Source organism: Sus scrofa, chromosome 14 (assembly GCF_000003025.6).
Source record: "Sus scrofa isolate TJ Tabasco breed Duroc chromosome 14, Sscrofa11.1, whole genome shotgun sequence".
NCBI lineage: Eukaryota > Metazoa > Chordata > Mammalia > Artiodactyla > Suidae > Sus > Sus scrofa.
The window spans coordinates 35036249-35052194 of record NC_010456.5 but is presented as its reverse complement, the minus strand read 5'-3'; the positions used below and the strand labels follow the sequence as shown (position 1 = coordinate 35052194).

At 46.1% G+C, this 15946-nt stretch overlaps 1 protein-coding gene and 1 long non-coding RNA gene across 6 annotated transcripts in view; both read right to left on the bottom strand.

Moving 5' to 3' along the window:
• KSR2 (kinase suppressor of ras 2) overlaps nt 1-15946 on the bottom strand; it is a 414659-nt gene that overhangs the window by 37813 nt on the left and 360900 nt on the right. The window lies entirely within an intron of this gene.
• The window catches only part of LOC110256852, a 28411-nt gene that overhangs the window by 3746 nt on the left and 8719 nt on the right, over nt 1-15946 (bottom strand). The gene's annotated exons all lie outside the window — the stretch shown is intronic.

Below are 15946 nucleotides of genomic sequence, written 5' to 3'. Positions count from 1 at the left end.
AATGCCCTGTGATCACCAACTTCTGTTTCCTATTGCTCCCTCCAGGCACCACTGAGACCACACTTCCCAGTCTCTTTGCAGTAACCATGCAGTGTCACGTGATTGGTTCTGGCCAATGGGAAGTGACCTGGCACTTGCTGGATGGGGGAGTGAGAAGCCAGTTGCTGAATCTGCAGCCTCTTCTCTTTGCGCCACAGTGATGACAGGATAGTCATAAGATTGGGGATTCCTGGATCCCTGAGTACCTGCATGGAAGACAGCTTTCCTGGAGCCTGGCCCAACCTATAGCAAACTCAGGCAGGTGAGAAACTTTGAGTAAGCCAAAGAGATTTTAAGGTTGGTTGTCATTGCAGCACAAGCCTATCCTACCCTTACTATAGTACCTGATTGATAGGTAACTGGCAGGAGGGAAAGGTTTGCAGATGTGGGGGTTTCCCAGCGGCAGGATGGGTACCATCAGCCCCCAGCCAGCACTGAGTCACACAGTGATGAAGTGAGTGAGGGCATAAGAAAATGGAAAGAGACACAATAGCAAAACAAAAATAAAATACTCTGGCTAGGCCCACGCTTCTACAGCAACCATCACCAGGGAAACCAATCTCTGGGATGGGAGCTGCGTTTTCCTCTGTGCTGCAGAAGGATGGTTCTTTTCCAAATAGTGCACAGACACTTCCATTTAGATGTAACTGGACAGCCCAGTGGTTTTAAAGAAGCAGATGCAAGTGGGAACCCACGCTCAGTGAGATCCAATTTCATGTTTTTGTCAATAGCTTTCTCCTGCTTCCCACAGATAGAAAGCAAGTCACCTCAGGGATGTGACCTCACCTCTCAATCATTTAAAAACAGAAAATAAATGTCCAGAGAGATTAAAAACACAGGTTCTGTGCCCCAAAAGGTTGTCATGTGACAGTGTCACATCTTCATGGAAAGATGAAAACTCTGTGTAATCCTATTATGAATATTTCCATTAGTCACCAAGCCTCACCTTGGTAATCTGTTTCAATTGCAAGTCCTGTCATTCCCCCAAACCCAATTGGAAGGTGGAGGAACAAAATGTAAGTTTGTCAATTTTTCCAAGATGGGCGAAAATGACTACTCAAGTTCATTTGGGATTCTTTTTTTCCCCTTAAGCTCTTAACACCAGGGCACCAAGAGAAGCTCTTCCCAATGTTCTCCCAAGTCATCTTGCCCTTCCAGACCTCCTTAATCTCAGAGCCATTCTAGGCTCTACCTACAAAGCTTCAAGGGCGAAGAGGACAAGCAAGGGACTGGCCACCTCGACCTCCAAAGTTCATGTGTTTTGGGGATACCCTGGGGAGGTTTGTGGGAGGGGGTACCCAGGCCTGGGATGTCTGTAAGAAAAGTTAGGACCAGCCAGGCCACTTGCTCTACACAGCTCAGGACCTGAGTCCTGACCTCTTCTCAGTGCCTATACTGTCCTCCCCCGCTATATCATTTCAGGCTCGCTGCCTGAATCAGTACAGTGGACCCCATTTTACACCAAGGAAATGGAGGTTTAGGGTCTAACCCACGTGGTGATTCTACTCTCTCCACCCAAAACTATAACCCAGACACTGTTTCCATGTCTTTGTCTTTCTCCATGAGATCACCCCAGCCTCCTGCTCAAGCATAGTTGTACTTCTGTTGCTCACACCCAGGGAACCTTGGGCAAGTAACAAAACTTCTTGGACACAATTATAGACAGAAAGTGTGTGTCTCCCCTCCCCAATGCATATGTTGAAACATAACCCCCAAAGTGATGGTATTTAGAGGTGGGACCTTTGGGAGGTGATTAGGTCATGAATGGGGTCAGTGCCCTTAGAAAAGAGACTCAGAGCTCCCTCACCCCCCTCTAATATGTGAGGTTACGGTGATAAGACAGCCATTCATGAACCCAGAAGTGGGCTCTCACCAGACATGGCATCTGCCAGCACCTTGATCTTGGACTTCTCAGCCTCTAGAACAATGAGAAATTATTTTCTGCAGTTTATAAACCACCTAGTCTGTGGTATTTTGTTATAGCAGCCAGAACAGTCCAAGACAGAGCCTGATCTATAAAATGGAGACAAATAACCATTCACTTCTCAGGGTGGCTGTGCGCTTCCAATAACAAAGTAACATGTAGTAACAGGCTCAGCATATGTGTGACACACAGTATTGTTCCAGCAGGCAGATAGCTATGCATGTGCAGAGAAAGGGAGGGGGCATAGGCCAGGTGGTGGGAAACCACACATCTTGTAAAAAGTGGGGGTCCATGGGCAGACAAAGAAAAGTAGGAACCTCCAGACTGACAGAAAACCACACATTTTGGGTGATAAGAGTCCTGGAGGCAGACAAAAAAAGATGGGAAAAGGCACAAATCTCCAGTGTCTCAATGTAACCTTTTGCTCATTATGCCCTCATTACAACAAAATTAGCCTTGCAGATAAGAAGTTCCCATTCTGCACTGATGCCATGACGCTTTCAATCAAGGCTAAATAAAGACAAAAATCCCTTCTCCTTTTGGGAAGGTGGAGCTGGAATGAAAATTGGGAAATAAGACACTCAAACCCCTCCCTCCCAATAAATATCCCGTGCCTTCATTTGTATGCCCCTCATAGCTGGTGTGCCAAGGAAATGCAGGGCAGCTGCTCACCTGCCTGCCTGCTCCCCTCTGGGGGTGTATTTCTCACTTAACTAAATCCTCACTTTGCATTCTCGATTTCTGTCTCTGAACTCCTGTGACGAGACCAAAAAACCTCCCTATGGAACAGTAGGACTCAGTAACTGTCCTCCCTTATATGATTACTACTTAACCCACACTTTGTGTCCAGTGTCCACCATGTGGCACCATGTGTTCCAACCCCACTGAACTACTGGTACTTTTCCAGATGTGGCATCTTGTTTCTCCCACCTTTTAGCCTTTGCCCATACTGTCCCTTCCATCAAGAATACCCTTCCTCTGTCTCTTCCAAATGTCTCATTCTTCACAAAGCCGCCCATCTCCCCTCACTGCAAATTCTCATCACACCCTCTGCACACCTTTTTCAACCCTTCCTATCTGATACAATGATTATGGAGTTTCTTAACTGTGTTGGATGGGTGGGTGAACAGATGGACAAATGAATGAACAGATACACAATGATTAACAAGGCCAGTTTTGAACATTTCCGCTGGGGACACAGGTTTGGGGCATCTACGACTGAGAAGGAGGCTTTGGCATTGACAATGGATGCCACCACATTGGGCCAAAAAACCCCCACTATCTCTAGCAAGAGTAGGAGCTACATGTCAAGGCGCTCAGACGAAATTTCGTAAAGTATCTCAACTAGGTGGCCCAGAAGAATTAGACTGTGGATTTTATGGGCTCTCTGTATTATATGTTAACACTATTTTTGGCAGCCTGAAAATGACATTTCTCTCCCCAACCAATATGGCTCCTTTCCCCACTTAGAAACACTGGTATTTCCCCCCTCCAAGTTGTCCATTTCTGGTTGTGATTTTGTGGTTCTTGGGTGTGTGCACGAGAGGGTATGTTCACATCAGATATTCAGAAATACCATCCTCTCGGTGTCAGAGCAGCCCTGTGTTGCCCACAAGCCCCAGCTGTCTCTTTTTAGTGCAGCTTCAAAAACCACACAGGAGATGGGAGAAGGGAGTCTGCTCTGCAGGCTTTTCCAGGAGGAGAGCAGAGAAATAAACTGTGGATTTTCTCCTGCAAGGGTGGACAGCTGGACAGAGACCCAGGAGAGAGCTCGTGGGCTTCAGAGTCACACGCAGGCTAGCCTGCCTCCTAGTCGGGTAACCCAGATACATTAGTTAACCTTCCTGGGTGTCAGTTTCCCTCTCTGCAAGATAAAGGATGATAAAACCATCCTCCTGAGGGTCAAGAAGATGCATAGGTGTGAATCCTCGCTTCATCTTTGTGAGCCTGGGTTTTTTCATCCATAAGCTGGGCTTCATGAGCCTACATCCCTGTTCTGAACATCCAGGTAGATGAGCCATCTGACATGCTTACTGCTGTGTCTGGCTCACGGAGTACGCTACAATAACCACCACTGTTCACTCTTGATCCTCATGCACACTGTTCCAAGTCTGTTATAGGCATCACCACCTTCCAGCCTCCACAGAACCCTGAGAGACTGGGATGCTCATCAGCTCCATTTTACAGGGTAGGAAATGGAGGCTGGGGGAGGGGAAGTGACTTCCTGACTGTTCTTGGGCACAAGTCGAGGGAGACTGGACTGGGATGCAGGTCTAGTGCTCTTGAGAGGACAAGGTGTGAGGATGCTTTCTTGGCTCTAGAAGAAACTTAAAGGTGCCAGGCACCTGGAGCAGCACAACTCTAGTTGTTACCTTCTTCCTCTCTCTCTGTGCACAGGCTCTGGAGTCTGGCTGCTGAGCTCTAATCCCAGCCTGACTCCTCCCTGGATGCCTGGGAAGTCACTTACCTTGAACCCTTCATCTGTAAATGGGAATAACATTTATACACACTTCAGGAGGGTAGCTGTAAGATGACCCCAAATTGTCCAAGTAAAGGGTTTAGCAGAATAGCAGGAACCCTGGGACCTGACAGGTACTCAATCAATATCGATGAACATCACTTTTTTTTTTTCTTTTTATGGCCATGTGTGTGGCATATGGAAGTTCTCAGGCTAGAGGTCAAATTGGAGCTACAGCTTCCAGCCTACCCCATAGCCATGCCAGATCCAAGCCATGTCTGCAACCTACACCATAGCTCATGGAAATGCTGGATCTTTAACCCACTTAGCGAGGCCAGGGATCAAACCTGCATCCTCATGGACACTAGTCAGGTTCATTACTACTGAGCCACAATGGGAACTCTCTCGATGGACATTACTCTTATTACTCCTGCTCTTCTAGGAAGAACTGTTTCTATTGCCATGGCTTCTGCTGCTTTTTGGAAACTGATTTTTTTGTCCCTGAATTCAGTCCTGGGAAACCCCTGAAGCCACTTGTACTTGGGATTTTATTGGTCAATCCCCAACAAGAAAAAAGTTGGGCCCAAACTGTTTTAGGCATCAAAGAAAGGCACTTGTGCTCTTATCAGATTTACTCTTCTCAATAACCCTCACCACAAAGATATTCTACCCTAAACAGAGTAGCCAGGAAGTTCCAGAGGCATGGCTGCACCAGAGTCTGTAAGATTCCAAGGCCCCTATCGCGATGTCCTTCCGATTCTGAGAGGAGGAAAGAGAAGTCTGACACAGCTCATTCTGAATTGTACAGAATTCCTTACCCTGGTTCCATGAAAGAATTACCTGGATAGTGTAAACACCCAGGCCCCACCCCAGATCAACCAAAGCAGCATCTTTTGGGGGTGGGAGGCAGAGAGTTCAGGCATCACTCATGATTAACAAGTTGCCCAGGTAATCCTAATGGTAAGCCAAGGCTCAGAACTACTGGAAAAGCTAAAACCACTCATCCTGACTCAAAGGAATTTAAAAATCTCATTTTCACTGAAATCCATCTGATAAACTATTGGTCCTCCCACATCTGTTTTGAATTTCTTTTTTCTTTTAACAAAATATTTTCACCTTCCTGGTTTAATCGACTACTTGTAACAACTTTGTAGCACGGGGATTGGTGTGCCCATTCTACAGATGAGGAAGCAGAGGATCACAGAGCCAAAATGACCTGCCTGAAGCCACGCATCAAGATGGGAAACCAGGTCTCGCAGGTCTACCAACTCCAAGTCCAAGACACCTTTCTCAAACAACAGGACCAGATCTTTAAGACATTTAAAGGAAGCCATGGCCACTCATCTCACACAAGGTAAGCGTTGTTCAAGGAATGTGGTTTTGATAATTGACTCCAAAGATACTCTTTAAAAAAAATTTTTTTTTTTAGCTGCGCCCACAGCATATGAAAACTCCCAGGCTGGGGACCAACTCTGAATTGCAGCTTTGACCTACACTACAGCTGTGGCAATGCCAGGTCCTTAACCCACTGCAACACAGCGGAAACTCCCAAAGATATTCTTACTAGAGTTGACAAAAGGGTTTTTTAGTGCAATACTGAAGTGGCAACCTAGAGTCAATTGTGAAATTTGGACTAGATGAGGCAGAGAGGGTATGAGATGTGTTCCTTAGAGACAAACCATTTTGAGATCAAGTGAAGATTTCTGGAGCTGCAAGGCAGGGACCATTAAGGCCAGCATGTGTCTGTCTGTCACCAGCAGCTCCATTTGCCTTCAGCTATCAAATGTGCTCTGGTTGGGTTTCTTGAGTGGGTTAAATCTACCCCCCTGTGATATTGTTTGAACTGCTAATTTGCTTAGCAAACACTTTTTCTATAAATAATGAATTAGTAAACTCCAGCCTGCCACTGATAAATTATCATGAGTTGAGAGTTAATGGGGTGTAACACAGGCAGTGAGCAGCCCTGTGCCTTTTGGTCTGCAGGCCCCCTCCCACCATCACCCTTTGGAAAATATGCTAAGCTACTCAGAGCCTCCTAAATTGGCACCTTCCTCCCCCATATCTCACTGCCCAAGATCACCCTCTGACCACCTTCTCCTCCATTCATCACCAGGGTCTCAGCTTCCATGCTTCTCAGCATGGAAGGAAACATGGATGCAGAGATGATTCTCAGTCTTTTAGTCTTGCTGCCTTGTCTTTCATTTGGGTGGTCTAGGAAAATGGCCTACAGCTCACTTCTGGAGATGTGCATTCTGCTGAAATTCCCATTCATGGATGCTCCCATAGACACATTTGTCCTTGGCTCCAGCCCAGTGATACCAGAATGATGCTGTCCACAGCCTACCCACACTACCCTGCCATCTTACACTGCCTCGAGGACTGGCTTTAAGTGTGACACACTGACTCTCACAATCCCTAAAGAAAAGCCCCCAATACTCATTTGTAGCAAATGGCAGTGCCTAGTAGAGAGCAGGTGCTCAGCAACTATTTGCTAAATGGCTTGATGCATCATCAGATGAGTAGGTGGATGGGTGCATGAATGGAGAGATGGAAGGGTGATGGAGAGTTGAGAAGGACGATGTTGGATGGATGAATGATGGGGAAGGCAAGTGGGTGGGTGGATAGGTCTATGGAGGGGGGAGGGGGTACAAGATGAATGGATACATTGATGAGAAGATAGATGAGAGGTCATTCACTTTTAAGAGTTCAGTATCTACCCCCTGTGATATTGTTTGAACTGCTAATTTGCAGGCCAACCAGGCTCAGACATGGAGGTAAATGACCCCAAGAATGAAGCAGGTAACATCAGAATCATTTCACAAACAAGAAAACTGCTAGAAAGGTTTAAGGCCTAAGGTCACAGCAGCAGAACTTCTTGAATGATGGGCTCCTTCTTCCTTCCATGCTCTTTCCTTGTCATACTTAGCACCTGATGGAAGGTTCATCACTCTGGGTGTACCATAAAAAGCCCCAGTTTTTCATTTCTTTACTATACTCCATATCTGGATAGTAGGATCAGCCCCAGGGATGTGCCAACATTAGGGCTGAAAGCAGGAGAGGAAGAAACAGAACAGGAGATCAGAGGGGGCAGAGTTCCTACAGAGGAAGGGTGGCAAGGCCAGCTGAGCCTGAGAAATAGTGGTTTCTTAACAAGACAGGATAATACTCCACTGGGCCATGGTGCAGCATCTCCCATTTTGAGAAACTGTCAAAGGTGGCTCTTGTTGCTCAGAAAGATCAGATTCCAAGGACTCAGACGCTATGTCAGTCCTCAATGGTCTACAAATGCTTCCAGACAAATCCGCTGAGAATCCTTGATCTGTGCCTCAAAGTCCCAGTGGGCTGTGCTAATCACTGCCTTGGAGGGAATGGCCTCAGCTGGGAAGACGCTAAAGACGGGCGCGACCCCTTCCTTGCCTTTGAAGATACTTGATCTGTTCCCTGCTCGGCGCTCCTCAGGGTCTTTTGAACACCTAGAAGAAACGGAATCCTCTTTTGAAGAGGACTCAGAGACAAACCTTTTGATTAAAGGCAAGAGCAACTTCTCAGCCACAAGGCTCTCTGTTAGCATCAAAGAGAGAAGATGACAAGCGCACTCGGGAGAGGGAGCCCTGCTTCTCAGTCAGTCGCAGCCTGAGGACGGTCACTTCCCTGGAGACCAACGGGCTTGAGCCCCAAGAAGCGGGGACTGGCTGCAGGTCCCCTCAGTTTCAGTCCCAACTTTCAACCTGTGTCACTGCCAACGTGAGAAAGTACTCTTTGCCAATAAAGTACTTAAGTACACTTGCTTTGACAACGGCAGAGCTAAGTTCAAATCCCAGCTCCACCATTACAACCTCTGGAAGGTGGGAAAAGTCGAGATGCTTAGAATGCTACCAGACATATACTGGATGCTTAATAAACCATTATTATGATGGTATGATTTTAAATAGTCCCACATTTCTCTAGTTCTTGTCACTTTAGGAAAAGTTTTCAGTTTTGACATTTCATATGCTCATCCTAGCCACCCAGGGAAATACATGTTATCTCTAATTTACAGATAAGAACACTGAGGCTCAGAGAGGTTACAGAGGCAGCAAGTAATAAGGTTAGAACATTCACCCAGGACTCTGAACTCTATATTTCACATTCTAGTGACTGCGGCATAGGACAAGAGTTGTATTTATGTCACCTCCATAATAACTACAATAACAACAAATGCTAACACTTACATAGCACTTGGTGTGAACCATGTTCTGTTCTCAGTGTCTTATATATTTGACTTCATTTAGACCTCATAATAAACCCATGACATGGAAACTATTATTAGCTCCATTGTATAGATGCAGAAACTGAGGTTCAGAAAACTTAAATCATTACCGATACCAGAGAAAACTTGTGTTGGCAAATCTGCACAAAGTCTAATTACTCAGAGTCAGACAACTGGTAAACCAAACATTTCCTCAGAGGCTCTTTTGGTGACCATCACCTTGTGTTTGCTGATGAGCCACAAGGTCCAGGCACTGGAAGAACACAGAAGAAACTTGACTTTGACATGCAAGAACATTCTTTTTTTCAGTTTGAAACTTCCGTATGGGGGGAAATTCCCATCAATTTGATTCTATCCCCAAGGGTAAGAGAAGTGGTCAGACTCTGACGGTGATCTATAAAACTCATCTATCTCTAGAGGGCCTTGGAGAACAGCCAAAAAGAATACTGCCATATGTTATATGTGAATGTTGTCAAGGGAGTAAATCCTAAGAGTTCTCTTCACGAGGAAAAAGTACATTTTTTTTTTCTGTTTCTTTAATTTTCTGTCTATGAGATGAAGGATGCTCACTCAACTTGTGATCATCTCATGATGTAAGTCAAATCATCATGCGGTACACCTTAAACTTATACAGCACTGCATGTCCACTGCATTGCAAAACTGGAAGAAAAAAAATAATTTTAAAAGACTTTTCAAACAAAGAAGTAATTCCAGTCTTTAAGATGGCCCAGGCCAGCCTGGTGGAGTTAAGGCTCAGGCTCTGGGGTCAGGGAAGTCAAGTTAGACCCTGACTCAGCCTCACACTAGCTTTTGTCTTTGGGCAAGTCATTTGATCTAAGTTCTAGGCTCCTCAACTGTAAAACGGGGACAATTGTGTGGAGCAATATCTATAGAGTTCTTAGCATAGAACCCAGTATGTAGATGTTCAACAAATGTTCCCCTTAATAAATATTCAGAGTGCCTTTTCATGACAAAGCTCTCTTTCATATTTAAAATGATTCAACCACACAATCAACGTCCCTTATTTTTATATGGATGGTGGTGGCTGGGCATCAATGATGGGTTTTGAAAACAATGATACAGTGCCCAAGAGAATGTCTCCCCCAGTAGATTAATTTCCGGCCTCAGCGACTCCACACAGCCATTCTGATGAATTTCAGCTCTTTCGTGCTGGGAACTGTTTCTGGGACTGGATCTTCTAGCTGTGCCTCACACCCCTCCCAATATCTGTTATAAGCATCACTGCAACAGTCCTACCTTCTTTCCGGTTTGGAAGGTGAAGAGCTCCATTCTGACCTGACACCCTAGCCCGAACCTGGAATGCACATGGGAGGCCCCCGGATCACAGGTGGGGTCGTCAAAGGTCACTGGGTAGGTGAATAGGCAAGTCTGCAAGTCGGGATCAAACCGCAAGCGAGCAAACTCTTAAGGTTGCAAGAATTCTGAGGGCCGCTCTTCCAGTTGCATCTTGCCTGTCTTTCAACACCAGCTGACCACCTCCCCTTGTTAAAATGCCATCTGCCCCAGGTTTCCACAATAACACACTCTCCTGGTTTTCCTCTGACTCTCTGGCCCCTACTTAGCAGCCTCTGCAGGAACCCTCTGTTCTCTTCTCACTTTGATCTTTTCCCCCCAGACCACTGTTTCTCAAAGTGGGGTCCCAAACTTGCAGCATCCACACCACTTGGAAACACATTAAAAATGCAATTTCTTAGTCTCCCATCCAAGAAGAGGTACTGAATCCGAAACTAAGGTTGCAGCCCAACAATCTGTTTGCCCCAGCCCTCCAGGGGATTCTGATACAAAGTTAAGTTTGAGAAGCACTGCCTTGGGCCAGCTCTGCAAGCCCATGATTCTTAATATCTCAGAGCACAGGTGGCTGCTGGCTCTGTATCTCTGGGCTAGAACTCATGGCTGAACAACAATACATCTAAATGCCTATTTAACATCACTCCTTGAAAGATGCAGTGGCCCCCCAAACTTGACCCAATTCTTGACTTTGCTCCCCAAATCTGATGCGGTTCTGCAATCTCTTTCTTAAAGAGTGTTGCCAACACCTAAGCAGCCCTTTCTCCCCTCATCTGCCCTCCCCGCCCTCTCATTTCCAATCCTTCCCCACCTTTCCTTCCAGTGACACGGGAAGGCCAAGTGTGAACAGAACAACTCAGCCCTTGAGCGAAGGGAATTTCTGGAGCTTGGCACCCGAGAATAGAAATAGTCAACACTAAATATAGTTTCTCTTAAAAGCAAACCTCTCCTGAGATTTCTGCAGTTCATCAAACATCAGGGAGCACCTACTGTGTGCCAGGTACTCTACTTGGGTGTAAATCTACTGACGGTCAGCCTCTGCCTATCTGCCCTGCCTCTCCTGTTCTCCCCTTTTGAGAAAACAAACTCTTACTTCACACTTGGAGACATATGCTCCCAATGCATATATTAATATACCTATTGGTTTTCCTCTTGCCAGTCATTATCAAGATTTATTTATCTCCCCAGCTCCCCATTGATTGAGGAAAGCAGTATTCCCAGTGGTCAATCAATTCTGATCTACTCCATGACAAAGAGTCAATATCTATTTATTATTTGATTTATGGGCTTAATTATCTTAAACATGATCAGGCAGGGACAAAGCAGACGTTGAGCAGTGCCCAAGCAAGTGTAGCCAGGTTGGGAAGACATCAAACCCAAGCCCAGGGCCGCCAAGTTCCCAGAGCAGTGAAAAACCAACCTATCTGACACTTCCCACCCCTTGCCCACTCACACCGCCTTGCAGTCTGCCACCTGGGAAGGGAGTGAAAGGGATAAATAATGAGGCCAGGTCAACAAGGTACAAGCCTGGCACATTTGGTGGCTCGAACAATGAATCTGGCTAGGAAATGGGTCAACTTCTGCCCTCTGCAGAGAAGACCCAGCAGTGGAGGGTTCTAAGAGGGCCATGGGGCACGAAGAAGGGGGATGGGCTTAGGTAGGTCTGAGAAGGGAAAGAGGACAAGAAGATGGTTTAATATGGACTTTGGTCTGAATCAGACAGTCTTTGGTTTAAAAGCCCACCTTTTCCTAGCTCTGTCAACCTTAAACACATTGTTTCATCTCCCCATTTCTCCATCTATGAACCAGAGCGTTGAATGGCGCCATGCTTCAGAGAGTTGTTAAAATGAGTCAGAACAGAAAACCCAGGCAGGTCCATCAGATTGCAGGGAAGCCAGCTTTTAATCACAATTTCACCTCCCTCCATGAAGCTACTACCCCCCCATGCTCCTGAATCTTTGTTTAACCACCCCCTGCCAGCAGAAGTAAAGAAGCTGTCCCTCTGGTTTCTGGAACTCATGTTAAGGAGCTGATGTTGCCCACATTTGCCTTCAAAACATGAGAGTGCAGCTGGCTATTTTTAACTTGGGTAAATAGAGAAAGCTGTTGAAGACGCCCTCGTTTCCAAAGGACTGCCAGCTCGCAGTTGCTTTCCCCTTAGGGAGTTAGGCCAAGTATCTTTCAGGATCTAGGGCCTTAAAATCCACATTGGTTCCTACTGAGATCAGATTAGGATCAACACCAACTGTCCACACCCTTCTTAAAGGGAGGGAAGTACGTCAGCAATCTTGTGTGCCCCAAACCTCCCTTTCTGAATGCAAACCAGACAGTGTCACTCCTCTGGTTACAGCTCTGGGTGGCTTCCCCCTGCCTTTAGGAAGAGAGGTCTGATTCCTTAGCTTGGCTCTTGAGGCCCAATAAAAACATCTCCAGCTTCTTATCTATTATTCCCCACATGGATCCTCTATTCCAGCTCGTGACTCTTGTGTCCCACCACCCCCTGTCCCCACCTTGTCGCTTCCTACCTCCAGCCCTTTGCACGTGTAGTCCCTGTATTAGGAACACCAACACCCTCCTGCCCATCTGGCCAATGGGTTGGATAAGGCGGCCAGCTCCAGGATCCCACAGCCAGCCCCCATGATCCTATAAGGACACTGTTTGAGAATCATCCAGTTACCTGTCTGCCTCTAAGCACCACAGGTGCAGAGACTGTACCCCTCCCCCCCCCTTTTCATTGCCAGGATCTTATATGTAATGAGTGCTCGAGGCAAACAACCCCAAACCATTTAGCTTCTTTATTGTACTTTTATCATCTACATCACCTTACTGGCATCTTTTTTCCTTTCCATCACCAGTAATTCTCCCACACCCTATAGCCACCCCCGAACTGGTTTGTACTATATTTATGTCCCATTCATTCTGCAGTGATGCTAAGGAAATAGTACCATTCACTGTTTGCTGCTATACTTGCTTTGAGAAGCAGGCTGTGCTAATGCGTGTGAATGTATTCTTGGAATCTGTTATTCATTCAATGAGTATTTAAGGAGGACCTCATATTTTAGGGGCTGGGGACACAGAGGTGAGTCAAATAGCTGAGATCCTGTGTTCCTGAGGCTTCTGTCCCAAGGTCGGGGAGGGAATGTAGGGGAAGAGGCCACAAACAAACTGAGGAACACAATATTATCTTATAGTGAGAAGCATCTTAAGAAAAATAGTGATGTAATAGGGACTCAGGCAGGGAAGCTGGGCAGCAGGAGAGGCTTTGAATTGGCTTTGCCTGACTCTATGCATTTCTGGTTGCTTCTACTGCCTTGCCTGCTTCTTTCTCAGTGTCTTGTGCAGGGTGACCCTTCCTAACCAGGCCACCCAGTGCTGGGGGTGCTCCAGACTTTGCCCTTGGGTGACCCTCCAGGATCATCCAGGGGAGAACACAGGAGGACCTCAGCTTCAATCACCAGTTCCACTCAGGTGACTCACACAAGGTTATTTCCAGCCTCAACCTTTCATCTGAGCTTTAGACCAGGATATCCAGCCCCTACTCAACATCTCCTCCTGGGCAGCTTGAAGCTTATGGAGGTTAAGCCACTTGGCCAAGGTAATAAGCCTGGAGCAGAGCTGGGTCACAAACCCAAGTAGTCAAACCACAACCATCCCCTGCTACTATAATAAACACAAAGCATCTTCTCTTTGTAGCGCCAAGGCTTTGGCACCAGAGAGAAAATGCACTACTTCTCCTAACTCCTGCTATCATTTTCATTATTGCTGTCATCATCATTACTACAGCCACCAGGAGATACAAAGTATAGAACACCTCCAGTTATAGGAGCATTAAGCTATAGCCTTTTTTTTTTTTTTTTTTTTTTTTAATGACTGCACCCAGTGCATATGGAAATTCCCAGGCCAGGGATCAAATCCAAGTCACAGCTGTGACCTATACCACAGCTGCAACAACACTGGATCCTTAACCCACTGTGCCAGGCTGGGGATTGAACCCATGCCTCCATAGCAAACTGAGCTGCAGCCAGATTCTTAACCCTCTGCACCACAATGAACTCCAGCTGTAGCCTTTTTATACAAGATCTCTTATCCCTACCCTGTGAGAGAGATCAATGTTATCCCCATTTCACAGATGAGGAGACTGAGGCAAACATGAGTGAAAACGTCAATAATAGATTTGAATCCAAAACAAGTATGTTGACTAAATAGAAATCATCTAGTGAAAACAGTCAGCCATGAACAGGATTGGTAGAGGACTCGATCTTCAATGGGAGAAGATCTACCCATGAAATTGTGATGTCACTGCTTCTAGGCTAAGTTCACAGAAAACTCTGATGTGACTCACCATGCTTTTCCTCTTCCCCCACCAGAAGCAAAGGACTCTGAGCCCTAGAGACAGCTCCAAAGATGGGGCTAGGCGTGAATCCCTCCATGTGTGGAGAACAGCCACCTGCCATCCAGAAGCACCCACCTTGGACTATTACATGAGCAAGAAATAGACTTCTCTTGTATTAAGCCACTTAATGTTCCCAGGCTTATTTGTTATGGCAGCTACCATTAATCTGACAAATACAAACGGTGAATTCACATGTATACTTGGAAAACTGCCTGAAGGATATACAGCAATATGTTAATATGATTCTCTCTGGCTGAAGACATTCTGGGTGAATTTCATTTTCTTTTTGCTGATCTGCATTTTCAACCACAAATGAGTTATCACTTGTGTAATAAGACGCAAAAGTTAAGTGATGGCAGATGTCACCCGTGCCAATGTAGAATCTTTGAAATTCGAGAAAAGTGGTGGCCATTGGCATACTCTTCACCCACACAAGTCCTCTCCTGGTCACATGATAATTTACTAACAGGAATGTATAATATACATAAGATGATGCTAATAATAATAATAATAATGTAGTACATTTATAGCGCTTCCTTCACAAAAGTCCCGGGGTGTTTTACATTCCAGCACAATTAAAGACAGCCACAGACAAAAACCTTTTCAGCTGTGCTTTATAACGGGAAAGCAATTCAGCTTTTTGAAACATAAAAGGAAGCCTATTCCACTTGATGACTGGGGGTGGGGGGCAGAATGGAATCTTCATGTGCTCAGGCCCCCAACTCTTATATGATATATATAGGACAATCCAACTGGCCTGAAGAAAAAAGAAAATCAGAAAGCCCCTAAGGACAGAGTTACAGAGAAAGTAAGTAGAGACCTCATTCCGGCACCACATTACCGTCTTAGCAGAAGAAGGTCCTCTGGTCAAACATAGCAGCTTGGCGCTATTATATTTGAAGGCATAAAAAACAGGAGCTGATTTGGAGTTGGAAATAAATAACGTATTAAGTAGCTCCCAATATTTACCAGGTTTAAAATGCTGTGCAAATGAGGCCCCGTGGGATTTCATTACGACCTCATCCTCCGGAGACGGGTACTGGCTGGATGTCACGTGCATGTGGGTAATACAGTCAAGATGAGAAACACGACTGCAGAGCTGCACTTGTGTTAGGGGACCACTGACTGAAACAGCCCACCTTGGCCAGGCACAGTAATAGGCACGTGCATGAACTGTCTCACAACAGGAGGCCCTGCTAAGGAACGTGGTGCTGCCCTGAAGACTAACCAGGAGGACCTGGGGAGGGGCCAATAGGAGGGAGGAGATGACCAACTTCCCAGGATCCTTTGTGCTGGAATCCATCTTGGCAGAGAGATGTGGGCACCACCAGGAAGGACCCTGGACCAGACCAAGTATGGGCTGAGCAAGATGACTGGCCAGAGACAACATGGAAACTAACCCCATTGCCATAAAACCAGAGGCTGCGAGCCACGGGGCAGAGCTGTTCTCCTGGGTTCCTTCACCCTCCTGCTCTTGGTCCGGGTGCCCCTTCCCACTAAAGTCTCTCGCTTTGTCAGCACATGTGTCTCCTTGCACAATTCATTCCTGAATGTTAGATAAGAGCCCATTCTTGG